Below are 14,969 nucleotides of genomic sequence, written 5' to 3'. Positions count from 1 at the left end.
GGAGCGTGGTCCTGAGCTCCCTTCACTTTCTCTCTCTGCTGGCCGTCCCCACCAGGGATCCACCTTTGTCCGGTTCCCTTGGGCCTCCTGGTGGCAAAACCTTCTCTGGCTTTCCTGACCCTACTCTTGGTGTACCTTCCTGGTGGATGTGGTGAGGGTCGTGGCAAAGCTTGACCACGACCTCCGGTTCCTGGCTAAGGGTTACTTTTGCCTCCGCCAGCTTGGGATCCGGTGCCCTCTTCTGCCAACCCTTCACCCTCCTGGCTTAATTCTGGGATCTCAGGGTTCCCTCTGGCTCTGCGTCTCTGGGCCTTTCTTCTTCCTCTCTGCTTCAGGCCTGGCCCTGGAGCTGGGCCCAGCCGGAGCCACAGCTCCCTGTCAGCCCTCCTGGCTGAGCTCCTCTGCTCTGCTTCTCCTGGACTGTCTGACTGACCCTGATCTAAGATGGTGCCCACCTTATATACTCCCTCTATGTGTGAGCCCAGGTGACTAGCACCCAATGGGCTCCTATCTCTATGCCCAGAGCCCCTCCCCTATCTGCCCCTACACTACTGGGATGTTCCACCCCCCTCCCACTCCAGCCAGGGACAGACGCTGTCGTACCTGCACATTTATCTGGTGGGAGTACCGTAGTTCTGTCCCCCGGAAATGGGATGTATGTAGTGCATGCAGCCTTCTGAGCTCAGTCCCACACTCCATCCTTACCCGGGAGTGGAATACCACACCTCTGGTTCGAGGTGCAATACCCCTGTAGCAGCCGAGTCCTCGGGGTGCTACAGTGGCATGTCGCGGTATTGTCTATGAATATTATGTAGTGAGCTATAACAGTAATGAATTGCTTCCGCTATGTCAGTGGGGTTATGAATTTATAGCCTGGGTGCCCCTTTTATTTTGGATACGTATGTTCTTTGCATGCGTCGATGTAACCTCCTTGCCAATGAGAGACCACATTTATCTGCAAATTCGTACGAGAACCTTCACATGCGATCTTGATATTTTGTGTACGTTCGATCTGTTAAAGATCTTTGCTCGTTTCTTTTTTCAATCCGATCATTTTTATTTAATAAAAGAAAAACAACATTTTGGTTTTTTTAAACAAACTTTGTGACAAAAAAAATAAAAAGAAAGAAAAACCAGTAAACAATACAACAACCGGTTTACAATGATATAAAACACAATATCGCTCTATAGTACAATGTTTTGGAATAGTAATTTTACATTTGTACATAAATATCTGAATACTTCCTGACTTATTTTTTTTCCCTACTGGGACATCGAAAGAAAAAGAATATATTTAAGAATTTAAGAAGGGACAATTGTGTGGACTGAGACAATTATTTGCTGACACCTTGGGTATCAGGGTATAAATTCCGGGTTTACTGTAAGGAAATGGATAAACGGTCCAGTATAGTATTTCTGAGAAGGTTTTCTAAAGCAATACCTGGGGTAATTAACCATGGTTCCAATAGGTGTATGGATTTCTTGAGAGTATTCCTTTTTATATAATCCTCTCTTTCCAAGCATAGCGTGTTATTTATCCTGGATTTTAGTTCTGTTATCGTTGGGGGAGAATTGTCTATCCAATGTAGTGCCAACAACTTTCTGCCTTGGAATAATATTCTTGAGCTGGCTATTGCCATATGGAAGTCTGGGTCTACGTCCTCTCCCAGGAGTCCTAGGAAACAGATTTTAGGTTCCAACTGAAGTTGTATCCCAAATACAGATAGTACAAGAGTGATCACCCCCTTCCAGTAGTCGCCAATATTTACACATTCCCACATCATATGCATCAGGTGGGCGTCATTTTGACCACATCTAGGGCATGTGTCATCCGTTCGTATTCAAATTTTAAATAAAATACTTGGGATCTATATATCCTATGAATGAGACGAATTTGGGACATTCTTAGTGACTTCGACAAGGAAAGCTTAAGTGTTAAATCCAGTATTCCCCGCATTGCTCCTCAGATAAGGGACCCACATCCTCCTCCCATTTCTCTCTTAACTATGAAAGGATATTGATCCAAATGTAGGGCCAGTAACTGCCTATAAATAAGGGATATTAGGCCTTTTTTATCCACCGCTGTAGCAATGGTATCTATTGGGTGATGTCTATCAATCAGTATGACGTTAATTCTAATTGTGTACTATACGCATGACGTATTTGCACATATTGATAAAACACCCTATGTGGAAGGTTAAAATCTGCCTTTATTTGTTCAAAGCTCTTGAATAATCCATCCCTCAAGAGTTGTGACACCAAACATATACCCCTATCCTCCCACTCACTAACAATTTTTAGTTTATGTAGCTCTGGTAAGTTATAGTTGTGTCATAAACTAGTATAGCTTGTGTACTTTCCAATCCCCAGAATATTTTTACACCTCTCCCACACCTTATGTATTAACTTTAGTGTAGGACATTTTAGGTCATTCTCTCGAGAGGGCCCCATATCTAGTACTGAGAATTGAAATGGTAAGGCAGTTTCATCATGCTCATATATTTGTGAAGGAGTCTATAGTCTCAAGAAGGTCTGAGACACAGAATGAGTCTTGCAGCAGATTATCATTTAAGTTCCAACATCTGAAGCCTTCGTGGAGTCAGGTATAATCAGGTTACAATATACAGGAGCATGATCTGACCATACAGCAATTCCTATCTGAGATGAATGATGCCATGTAAGCAAGTGATGGCTAATTAAGGAAAAGTCTCTACGGCTATGTAGCGCCGGCGTCCCTGCCCTCTGCTAGGCAGGGACGCTGTTCCCCTCACCCCTCTGCTCTGAGCCCGGCGTCCTCCTCCCGCTCTGCAGGCAGCGCGCGCTCCTTCCCGGCCACTGTGCTTAGGGCGCGCGCTCCCTCCCTCTTAAAGGGGCCGCGCGCGCCGTCCTAAGGAGTCCCCGGCCAATGGCCGGAGGACTTCACCATATATAAGGCACCTCCTCCAAAATGGAGGTGCCCGAGCAATGTTGTTGCACTGTTCACTACTCTGCTTCAGCCCTCAGGTCCCGTTGCCAGTTACCTGCCAGAATCCTGCCAGTTTGCTGTTTGTTTCCTGCCTGACATTCCTCCTACCTGCTTGCTAGCCTGAGGTCCGACGGTCTGCCTTCCTACTCCTGTCAGTCTGTCTATGGACCAGCTTGCCCGCTCACCTGGGAGCGCACATCTGCTACCTGCCTGCTAGCCTACCTGGAGGCTCCGCCGTCACGTGCTGTGACCACCTGCCATTCCAGAGACTCCTGCCCGCTCACCTGGGAGCGCTCATCTGCTGCCTGTCAGTTGGCCTACCTGGAGGCTCCGCCGTCACGTGCTGTGACCACCTGCCATTCCAGAGACTCCTGCCCGTTCACCTGGGAGCGCTCATCTGCTGCCTGTCTGTTGGCCTACCTGGAGGCTCCGCCGTCACGTGCTGTGACCACCTGCCATTCCAGAGACTCCTGCCCGCTCACCTGGGAGCGCTCATCTGCTGCCTGTCTGTTGGCCTACCTGGAGGCTCCGCCGTCACATGCTGTGACCACCCGTTTATCCAGAGACTCTCGCTTGCTCACCTGGGAGCACACATCTACCATCTGCCTGCTAGCCTACCTGGAGGCTCAGCCATCACAGGTCGTACCTACCCTTTACCCAGAGACTGCCCCGGTCACTTGCCGTGACCTCCTGCCCGTTCATCCAGAGACTGCCCCGGTCACTTGCCGTGACCTCCTGCCCGTTCATCCAGAGACTGCCCCGGTCACTTGCCGTGACCTCCTGCCCGTTCATCCAGAGACTGCCCCGGTCACTTGCCGTGACCTCCAGCCCGTTCACCCAGAGACTGTCCCGGTCACTTGCCGTGACCTCCTGCCCGTTCATCCAGAGACTGCCCCGGTCACTTGCCGTGACCTCCTGCCCGTTCATCCAGAGACTGCCCCGGTCACTTGCCGTGACCTCCTGCCCGTTCATCCAGAGACTGCCCCGGTCACTTGCCGTGACCTCCTGCCCGTTCATCCAGAGACTGCCCCGGTCACTTGCCGTGACCTCCAGCCCGTTCACCCAGAGACTGTCCCGGTCACCTGCTGTGACTGCCTGCCTGTCTTCCCTGGTCGCCACCCGCTCCCTTACAAGGACCGCCCCCTTGTATAGTAGCTCAGAGGTTCCGCCTCCCAGACCCGTTACAGTTTGCTCGGGCCATGGAACCCGGTGGCACCCAAGCTCCCTCACTCTCGGACCTGTGTCATGAACTGTCCCGTCAGAGGTCCCAACAGGATTCCATCCTGGGTCACCTGCGGAATGTCAATACTCGCCTGGACACTCTGACTGCTCCACCAGCAACCACCGCCAGTGCCATGACTCGCAATCCGGCAGCTCCGCTGCCCACCAATACTATGGTATCCTATCCCGGACCCCGGCTTTCTGCACCTCCTCGCTTCGGAGGCGACTCCGCTCAGGCTCGGGGCTTTATAAATCAGTGCACCCTGCACTTTGAACTCCTGTCCCACCAGTTTAACTCCGACAGGGCCAAAATTGCCTTCATCATGTCCCATCTCACCGGGGAGGCCCTGGCCTGGCTAAATCCTCTATGGGAGAGAGGAGACCCCCTGGTGTCCGACTTGCCTGCCTTTCTCACGGCTTTCCGGAAAGTCTTCGACGAACCCGGACGGAAGACCTCATCCGCATCATCTCTGCTACGCCTCCGTCAGGGAAGTCTCACCGTGGTCCAATATGCCATACGGTTCCGTACCCTTGCCTCGGAGCTGGCCTGGGATAACGACGCTCTGGTATCTGTCTTCTGGGAGGGTCTGTCCGGCCGTATTAAAGATGAACTCGCCGGTCGAGACATTCCTACCACTCTCGATGACCTAATAACTCTTGCCACCCGGATTGACCTACGGTTCCAGGAGCGTGCCAAAGAAGTCACCCGTGAGAGGAGGTTTCCACGTCTAGCTCCTACTTTTCAGAAACCCGTCACTCCCTCCGTTTCTCCCCAGGTACACTCTCCTGAGCCTATGCAGGTCGACCAGACCAAAATGGTCAAAACCCGTCAGGACTTACGCCGTGCCGAGGGGAGCTGCTTCTACTGTGGCAGTAAGGAGCACCGGATCCGTACCTGCCCGGAGAGGTTGGGAAACGCCTGTGTCTAGGTTCGCTCAGAGAGGTCGACCTAGACAAGAATAAATCCTCTCCATCTCTGCTGCTGTCAGTCTCAATTATCTGCGGGGAGAATCGTTATTTCGAACTAGCCCAACTTGACTCTGGAGCGGCCGGGAATCTTATTTCACAGGGCCTGGTAGAAAAATACCGCATTCCCACCAAACCTCTGGCTATACCTTTATCTGTCGCTGCTGTGGATGGGGGCCTCTTACCACGTCCCATCCAACTCATCACCGAATCCATAACTCTGCAGGTGGGAATGCTGCATTCTGAGAGCATCTCTTTTCATGTTCTGCCTGGACTCTCTCACGCCCTCTTACTAGGTCTACCTTGGCTCCAGAGACATGCACCCGTGCTTGACTGGCAGACCGGAGAAGTCCTTCGCTGGGGACAGGACTGTCATAAGACTTGTTTGGTTCCTGTTCATCCCGCCCGTCCTTCTCCTACCCCAACTAATCTACCTGGACTTCCGATTCCCTATTGGTCATTTGCTGATGTCTTTAATAAAAAGGAGGCAGAGACATTACCCCCTCATAGACCATACGACTGTCCTATCGACCTGTTACCCGGTACTACGCCTCCCCGTGGGCGTATTTACCCATTGTCCGCTGCCGAGACCCGGTCGATGTCCGAATATATTGAGGAGAATTTGGCCAGGGGATTCATCCGGAAAACTACCTCCCCGGCGGGAGCAGGCTTCTTTTTTGTAAAAAAGAAGGACGGCTCTCTCCGTTCCTGTATAGACTATAGAGGCCTTAACCAGATCACGGTGAAGAATAAGTACCCCCTTCCGCTCATTCCAGAATTATTTGATCGTCTGAGGGGGGCTAGAATCTTCATCAAACTGGACCTCCGTGGGGCGTACAACCTGGTCCGTATCCGTCAAGGGGATGAATGGAAGACTGCATTCAACACCCGGGACGGCCACTATGAATATCTGGTAATGCCCTTTGGTCTCTGTAACGCTCCTGCCGTCTTTCAAGAGTTGGTCAATGACATCTTCCGGGACCTTCTCTACTCCTGCGTAGTGGTGTACCTGGACGACATCTTGGTCTTCTCTCCGGATCTCCAGACTCACCGGAGGGACGTTCGTCAGGTCCTGCTCAGGCTCAGGCAGAATCACCTCTTCGCTAAATATGAGAAGTGCCTCTTTGAGCAGACCTCGCTTCCGTTTTTGGGCTACATTATTTCTCAGACCGGCCTACGAATGGATCCAGAGAAACTGTCTGCCATCGAGAAATGGCCCCGACCGGAGGGGTTGAAGGCCATTCAGCGGTTCCTGGGCTTCGCCAAGTACTACCGCCTCTTCATACCGCACTTCTCTTCCCGGACTGCCCCAATTTCCGCGCTCACCCGTAAGGGCACTAATCCCAGAGAGTGGCCGCCTGAAGCAGAGGAGGCCTTTCTTTCCCTAAAACAGGCCTTCTCTTCCGCCCCGGTGCTGCATCGCCCAGATGGCAACAAGCAGTTCTTCCTGGAGGTTGACGCCTCCTCCTCTGGAGCCGGAGCGGTACTTACCCAAAAATCATCTTCCGGGAGAATGGTAACTTGTGGCTTCTTCTCCAAACTCTTCTCCTCTTCTGAGCGCAACTATTCCATAGGAGATCGAGAGTTATTGGCCATCAAGCTGGCATTGGAGGAGTGGCGTTACCTGCTCGAAGGGGCTCTTCACCCGGTAATAATTTACACTGACCACAAGAACTTGGCTTACCTCCAGCATGCCCAGAGACTTAACCCGCGCCAAGCTCGGTGGTCCTTGTTTTTTGCTCGCTTTGATTTTATTCTTCATTTTCGCCCGGCTGACAAAAACATCAAGGCGGACGCCTTGTCCCGATCCTTTCTGGTGTCTGATCTCGAGGAGGAACCGAAACACATCATCGATCCCGCCAGAGTAATGCAGGTGGCTCCCGTGAGTCTAAATCGTCTCCCTCCCGGTAAGACATTCATATCAGTACCTGATCGGGAGAAGATCCTTCACTGGGGTCACTCGTCTAAACTAGCTGGCCACGCCGGTCAGAAAAAGACCCTCCAGCTTATTACCCGGCACTACTGGTGGCCTACCCTGCACAAGGACGTAATAGACTTTGTTTCTGCCTGTGTGTCCTGCGCCCGCAACAAGGTTCCGAGACATCTGCCAGCCGGTTGCCTCCTTCCGCTTCCAGTACCTGCTGCCCCCTGGCAGCATATAGCAATGGACTTTATAACTGATCTCCCCGTCTCTGCCGGTTGTACGGTCATTTGGGTGGTCGCTGACCGCTTTTCCAAGATGGCTCATTTCGTTCCCCTGCCAGGCCTCCCGTCTGCACCCGAGCTGGCTAAAGACTTTATCCGCCACATCTTCCGTCTTCATGGACTGCCCCTCCACATAGTGTCGGATCGTGGGGTACAGTTCACCTCACGCTTCTGGAGAGCCACTTGTAAACTGCTAGATGTCACCCTGGACTTCTCCTCCGCTTACCACCCACAGTCTAATGGTCAAGTGGAGCGGATCAATCAGAACCTGACCAGTTACCTCCGGCACTTCGTTAATGCCCACCATTCAGACTGGGTGGATCTCCTGCCATGGGCCGAATTTTCTTACAACAATCACGAGAGCGAATCTTCCTCCAAATCCCCGTTTTTTGTAGTCTTCGGTCAGCATCCTCGGATCCCATTTCCCGTCTCCACTTCGGTGGACAATCCGGCTGCGGAATCTCTTGTTAACAAATTTTCCTCCATATGGGAGAGTACCCGGTCCGCACTCCTTCTGTCATCCGAGCGTATGAAAAGACATGCTGACAAAAAACGTCTGGATCCTCCTCAATTCCGTCCAGGGGATAAGGTCTGGCTCTCGTCCAAGTATGTCCGGCTCAAGATTCCTTCCTATAAGTTAGGGCCTCGGTTCATTGGTCCTCTGGAGGTCATCAGTCAGATCAACCCGGTGGCCTATAAATTGAAACTCCCGGCCAACTTGCGGATCCCTAACTCCTTCCATGTATCTCTCCTCAAACCTGTGGTACTTAACTCTTTTTCCAAGTCTACAGGTACGCCTCCTGCTCCGGTTTCCGCTGAAAACGAATTTGAGGTAGAGAACATTCTGGCCACCAAAAGGGTAAGAGGGAAGACCTTTTTTCTAGTAGATTGGAAGGGGTTTGGTCCTGAAGAGAGAACGTGGGAGCCCCGGGAGAACATCCATGCCCCTCTCATCCTAGCTAAATTTCTCTCTGGCCTAAAAAGGGGGGGGCCTAAAAGGGGGGGTACTGTAGCGCCGGCGTCCCTGCCCTCTGCTAGGCAGGGACGCTGTTCCCCTCACCCCTCTGCTCTGAGCCCGGCGTCCTCCTCCCGCTCTGCTGGCAGCGCGCGCTCCTTCCCGGCCACTGTGCTTAGGGCGCGCGCTCCCTCCCTCTTAAAGGGGCCGCGCACGCCATCCTAAGGAGTCCCCGGCCAATGGCCGGAGGACTTCACCATATATAAGGCACCTCCTCCAAAATGGAGGTGCCCGAGCAATGTTGTTGCACTGTTCACTACTCTGCTTCAGCCCTCAGGTCCCGTTGCCAGTTACCTGCCAGTTACCTGCCAGAATCCTGCCAGTTTGCTGTCTGTTTCCTGCCTGACATTCCTCCTACCTGCTTGCTAGCCTGAGGTCCGACGGTCTGCCTTCCTACTCCTGTCAGTCTGTCTATGGACCAGCTTGCCCGCTCACCTGGGAGCGCACATCTGCTACCTGCCTGCTAGCCTACCTGGAGGCTCCGCCGTCACGTGCTGTGACCACCTGCCATTCCAGAGACTCTTGCCCGCTCACCTGGGAGCGCTCATCTGCTGCCTGTCAGTTGGCCTACCTGGAGGCTCCGCCGTCACGTGCTGTGACCACCTGCCATTCCAGAGACTCCTGCCCGTTCACCTGGGAGCGCTCATCTGCTGCCTGTCTGTTGGCCTACCTGGAGGCTCCGCCGTCACGTGCTGTGACCACCTGCCATTCCAGAGACTCCTGCCCGCTCACCTGGGAGCACTCATCTGCTGCCTGTCTGTTGGCCTACCTGGAGGCTCCGCCGTCACATGCTGTGACCACCTGTTTATCCAGAGACTCTCGCTTGTTCACCTGGGAGCACACATCTACCATCTGCCTGCTAGCCTACCTGGAGGCTCAGCCATCACAGGTCGTACCTACCCTTTACCCAGAGACTGCCCCGGTCACTTGCCGTGACCTCCTGCCCGTTCATCCAGAGACTGCCCCGGTCACTTGCCGTGACCTCCTGCCCGTTCATCCAGAGACTGCCCCGGTCACTTGCCGTGACCTCCTGCCCGTTCATCCAGAGACTGCCCCGGTCACTTGCCGTGACCTCCAGCCCGTTCACCCAGAGACTGTCCCGGTCACCTGCTGTGACTGCCTGCCCGTCTTCCCTGGGCGCCACCCGCTCCCTTACAAGGACCGCCCCCTTGTATAGTAGCTCAGAGGTTCCGCCTCCCAGACCCGTTACAGGCTATATGCATTGTGTAAAGGAAAATAATACGTATAATCTTTTACGTCTGGATGTAGTATCCTCCATACATCGACCAGTTGGAGAAACCAGAGCACATTTAGTAAAGATTTTGATTTTGATTTAGATTGGTGACTCCAGCCCCGGGACGCGTCTAAAGAAGGATCCAAGACAAAATTAAAGTCACCTCCAATGATGATAAGGTCCTCACCAAAACTATTTAGTTTGTTTAAGTAATGACGGCATGTCTTAATTTGGTCACAATTAGGGAGATAGCAGTTTGCCAAAGTCAAAATTGTGGAGTATATCGAGATCTTAACAAACACGAACCTCCTCTCCGTGTCAGACAGTGTTTCTACAATAGTATGCAGCAGTGATCTGTGCCGGCCTATACTCAGCACCTTAGACTTCAAATCAGCATTTGTACTGTGACGCCAAGATGAATAATATCTATTAGTAATCTGAGGTATATGATCGCCTCTAAAGTGTGACTCCTGAAGAAAGAGAAAATGTACGTGCTGTTTATGACTATGATAAAACACTTGAGCTCCTTTCTCTGGTACATTAAGTCCTCTGACACTTAATGAACAAGTTTTGAGTTGTGCCATATTATATGAAAAAAAAGAGTGGAGGGGAGGAGAGAAAGATTAAGAGAAAAGAGGAAGTATAGACGGTAGATAGTAACGTCTACCTCTCAGTGTCTAAGAAGTATAGATTATGAATATATCGAACTGTAGGAAATTGCGAAACAAGCAGATCCCAATGCAAGTCCCTAACTGAGGGTTGTCTTTACATGCGTACGTCAAACCTTCAGCCCTAGGGTTCCTATTAGGGGGAACCATGGAATATAAAGCAAGTAAAGTAATACAGCCTGATATTACAGTAGTATCATGTGAACTCAATGCCGTTCTAAAATATGAACTTATCTAAGAAGTAACGTTTCTCCTTGCGGAGAGCGACATGCTAAGCACGTCAGATGAGGAGACTTTTCAAGCCGCAATGCTCCTCTGGGAAATATGCAAATTGTCTCTTCAGAGAGGAAGAGAACTTGAACTCTAGTTTGTTAAAAAGTCAATATTGACTTTTAGGATTGCTACTTCCAAGAGGTGGCAGTAGAGTTCAAGGTCTCTCCGATGATTGTGTTGTGGGTGTGTCTCGGGATTGGTGTTTTTTGGTCTGTTTTTCTGGTTCTCGTATAAGTCCTGGAAGGCTAGTAGTGGAATGGTCCAGAAACCTTTGTGGCCCATTGTCTAAGTGACCATTGTCTAAGTGACTGAGGAGTCTACTCTAAGTGAGGAGAACCGAAAAATGGGGAACCAAAATGCCAAGGAAGGCATTATAGCCAAAGACTTAGTGGTACGCAGAGAAGGGAAACAGGCACTGATTGGAATTGACAAAATATTGTGTAAAGAGGGAATGAATGAGAATGGAGAGATGAATGGAGAAAAATGGAAATCCTTCTTTAACTGCTATCATGGATGGCTGAAAGATAAGGGTCTGTTAGATGTATGGATGAATGCATGTGCTCATTTTGAAGGAAAGATTGAAGAATTAGGAGACGGACGTTACAGACTGACAAAAACCGGAGTGACAGATTTTTCTCCCTGTCCGCTCCTGACGTCACCCAGCTCACCCCCAACCCAGTACCAGAATTCTCAGGAACCCAATTGCTGGGTTTGCCCCAGATGTGGACAGCAAAACCCCTTGACAGTAGATATTTGTGTGGCATGTGGAGGACCGAGACCCCACCCAGCTAGTCTATTCCCAATGAGGACGGTAGTTGTGCCAGGAGCACCGGGAGCAGCAGCAGCGGGGGGGACGCAGTTGTTCCAGGTCAGGAAGCTCGCACAATGTTAATGTATAGACCATGGAGTCCTTCAGAGCAGTTGGCGTTGATCTCCCAGCTGCCAGACCAATCCCAGTCCCCTATGGGTTTCGCTAGAATGATCACCACCATACAGGATACGTACCATGCCACTAGAATAGATCTGCAAGGGGTAATTAAGGGGAAATTGGCAGATGAAGCTCGGTATGACAGACTGACGGACGAAACTTATAAACAATATGACAATAGAACAGGCCCTGATGTAGCGGAGGCTAATGATGCAGCAGCTGGGGTTCTGTACGTAAAAGCGTTGGTAAAAGCATGTAAAGACAGGCAAGCAGAAAAGCAAGTTACACTAGAAGATAGAGTGCAGGGGAAGGAGGAAGATCCTAAGGATTATTTCTATGAAAACCTGGTCAGAAATGGGGTTCAATCCCGCAAATAAGACTAGTGAGAGGGTATTAGCAAGTGCTTTCATGAATGGACTAAAGAAGGAGATTGCAGAGAAGGTAAAAGCAAGTACACCGGACTGGAGATCAGTGAAGGCAGAAGATTTAGCTAGAATAGCTCAGGGGGCACAGCATGACATAGCGCAGGCAAAAAGAGCTGCCAGAATACATATAATAGAGACGGCCCCCAGAAACAACAGAGGCAGAGGACGGACTGAAGGAGGAGGACAGAAACTGTGTTACGGATGTAAAAACCAGGACATTTTAGAAAGGACTGTAGGACAAACCCATATCCAAATGCTGAGAGTACGAGTCCTCCAGCCGACCAAACAACGCCCCCATAGGATGAGGGTAGCTTGCACATGAACCCCCTCATCTCCTTACCCCCAACTCCCAGTTGTAAAGTGCAGGTGAACCTACCAGGGGGACATGAAATTGATTTCCAAGTAGAAACGGGGGCCGACAATTTAGTAATTACGCAAGGTGATTGGCCATACACTGACACTGATTTTTCACATCATGTCATTGCCACCCCATTCAATTCCCCGTCTGTCCTGCTCCCTGTCACTAAGAGAATTCCCCTGCAAATTCAAGGAGCTACTGTACATAGCCAGCTCATGGTATCGCCCCGAGGCCAATGTAATTTATTGGGAAATGATGTGTTGTCCCAATTACAAGCACATATTGAGTATCATCCCGATGGCACTGTCACCATGACCCCAGGTTTAAAACCAAGTACCCTTTGCAAAATTATGTCACTAGATATTGCCAGCATAGAAGAGAAAAATGTGTTTCCCCCGATATTGGAGCATGCTGTGTCACATGATTTTTGGGCCTCAGACAAAACAGATGTTGGTAGGTTAAGAGTTCAACCAGTAATGGTAAAATTAAAACCAGGAGCAATTTTGCCTCAACAGAAGCAGTATCCCCTTAGCTCGGCTCAGGAGAATGCCATAGCCCAGCAAGTCCAAAAATTACTACAGAGGGGAGTCCTAGTCAAAACCCAGTCCCCTTGCAACACTCCCCTGTTCCCAGTAAAGAAAAAGAGCGTGCCAGGACAACCAGCCGCATATAGAAAGGTCCATGACCTTCGGTTGGTTAACAAAGCCACTGAACTTCTAACACCAGTTGTGCCCAACCCGCATACTCTTCTGTCACAGATACCTTCTAACTCTCTTTGCTTTTCAGTGGTCGATTTGGCAAATGCATTTTTCAGTGTACCATTACATCCTGACTGCCAGTACCTGTTTGCTTTCACATTCCAGGGTAGTCAATATACATGGACAGTGTTGCCACAGGGTGCCCAGAATTCACCCACAATGACACTGCAAGTCTGCAGGAAATACTGGAGGGATGGTCTGAACCACATATCGTTGTTTTGCAATATGTCGATGACCTGCTCATTTGTGCCCCCTCCAGGAAACAATGTCATAGTGCAACTATATCGCTTATGTTGTTTCTTTATCACTCTGGCTGCAAGGCATCGAAAGATAAGCTTCAGTTTTGTAAATCTTCAGTCACCTTTTTGGGACATTGCATTACACCAGGAGCTCGTCATTTAACAAATGCACGCAAACAAGCAGTACAGGCATTCACCGTCCCCATTAATGTTGCAGCCCTCAGAACTTTTCTTGGACTTGTCTCCTATTGCAGACAGTGGATTCATGCCGTCTCTATTTTGATGCAGCCCCTCTATGACTGTCTTACTCCAACACCTTTTGTACTAACACCAGAGGCAATAGACTGTTTTTATTCTCTCAAAAACCGTATTTTGGCTGCTCCAGCTTTGGGTACCCCTAATTATGAGCTCCCATTTACTCTGTACCTTCATGAACAAGCTGGACATGCAGCAGAAGTTTTAACTCAAACACACGGTGATAATCAGAGACCTGTTGCCTATTTTAGTGGCAGATTAGACGCGGTAGCCAGAGGTGCACCATCCTGCGTACGTGCTCTGCATGCTGTTGGACTATTACTCCATAAATCCGCAGACATTGTTCTTGACCACCCGCTCACCGTTCTAACACCTCATGATGTCTACACTATATTGAACCAAGTGCAACCCGCTCACCTCTCAGCAGCACGTCATCTCAGGTTACAATGTGCACTGTTAATGCCTCCCAATGTTTCTTTACAGAGGTGTACTACCCTGAACCCAGCAACTTTGTTACCTCTCTCGGATCTAAAGGAGGGGTCAGGTACTGTGCTTTATAAGGAAGATCCAAGAGAGGAAGTTCCTCATGACTGTGTACAAATAATGGCACAAGAAACGGCAGGTTTACCTACTGTATTTGAACATGAATTACAAAATGCAGATTTTGAATTTTTTGTAGATGGATCCCGTCATCAGGACGATTCAGGTACTTTCCATACTGGATATGCAGTTGTCTCCCTCAATGCAGTAATCAAGGCAGAACCAATGCTCCCACACCAATCGGCTCAAGAAGCTGAACTTAGGGCCCTAACCGAGGTCTGTAAACTAGCGGAAGGTAGTATTGTTAACATTTACACAGATTCTAGGTACGCATTCGGTATATCGCATGATTTTGGTCCCATATGGAAGTCAAGAGGTTTCCTGACGGCAGCAGGACACCCCATTAAGAATGCTGATGCGGTCCAGCAGTTAATTGATGCACTACAACTACCCAAAAAGGTAGCTGTCATAAAGATAAGAGCACATACCAGACGCACCGACCAGGTAAGCAGAGGTAACGCGATGGCAGATGCAGCGGCAAAAACAGCAGCCTGTAAGCCGCAACAAGGGTCAACAGTACGTCAGTTAAGTGCCCCTAAAAACCCCTTTGTGTCGGAGGATATCTTATCCCAAATGCAGGCTCAGGCTCAAAAGGAGGAGGTTGATAAGTGGTTAAAGGAAGGTGCATGCCTGAATGAAGCAAATGGGGTATGGGGGAAAGGGACACGACGATGCCTTCCAAGGGCACTGTACCCAGCGGCTGCCCAGATGCTACATGGGCCGGTACACCAATCTAAAACAGCTGTGATGAGTGTGATGCAGAAACATTGGGTGGCACCAGGATTCTTCACCTGTATTGAAAACCTGGTACAAGGGTGCATGATATGTGCTACACATAATCAGGGTAGAGTAGTTAAAA

The 14,969-nt window shown here is 50.2% G+C and overlaps 1 protein-coding gene across 1 annotated transcript in view; it reads right to left on the bottom strand.

The window, feature by feature from the left end:
* Positions 1 to 14,969, bottom strand: part of LOC141270515 (uncharacterized) — a 345,167-nt gene that overhangs the window by 209,161 nt on the left and 121,037 nt on the right. The gene's annotated exons all lie outside the window — the stretch shown is intronic.

This window comes from Phyllobates terribilis, unplaced genomic scaffold (assembly GCF_046119375.1).
Source record: "Phyllobates terribilis strain yellow unplaced genomic scaffold, ASM4611937v1 Scaffold_5__5_contigs__length_657084704, whole genome shotgun sequence".
Lineage (NCBI taxonomy): Eukaryota > Metazoa > Chordata > Amphibia > Anura > Dendrobatidae > Phyllobates > Phyllobates terribilis.
This window is presented reverse-complemented; position numbering and strand designations above follow the sequence as displayed.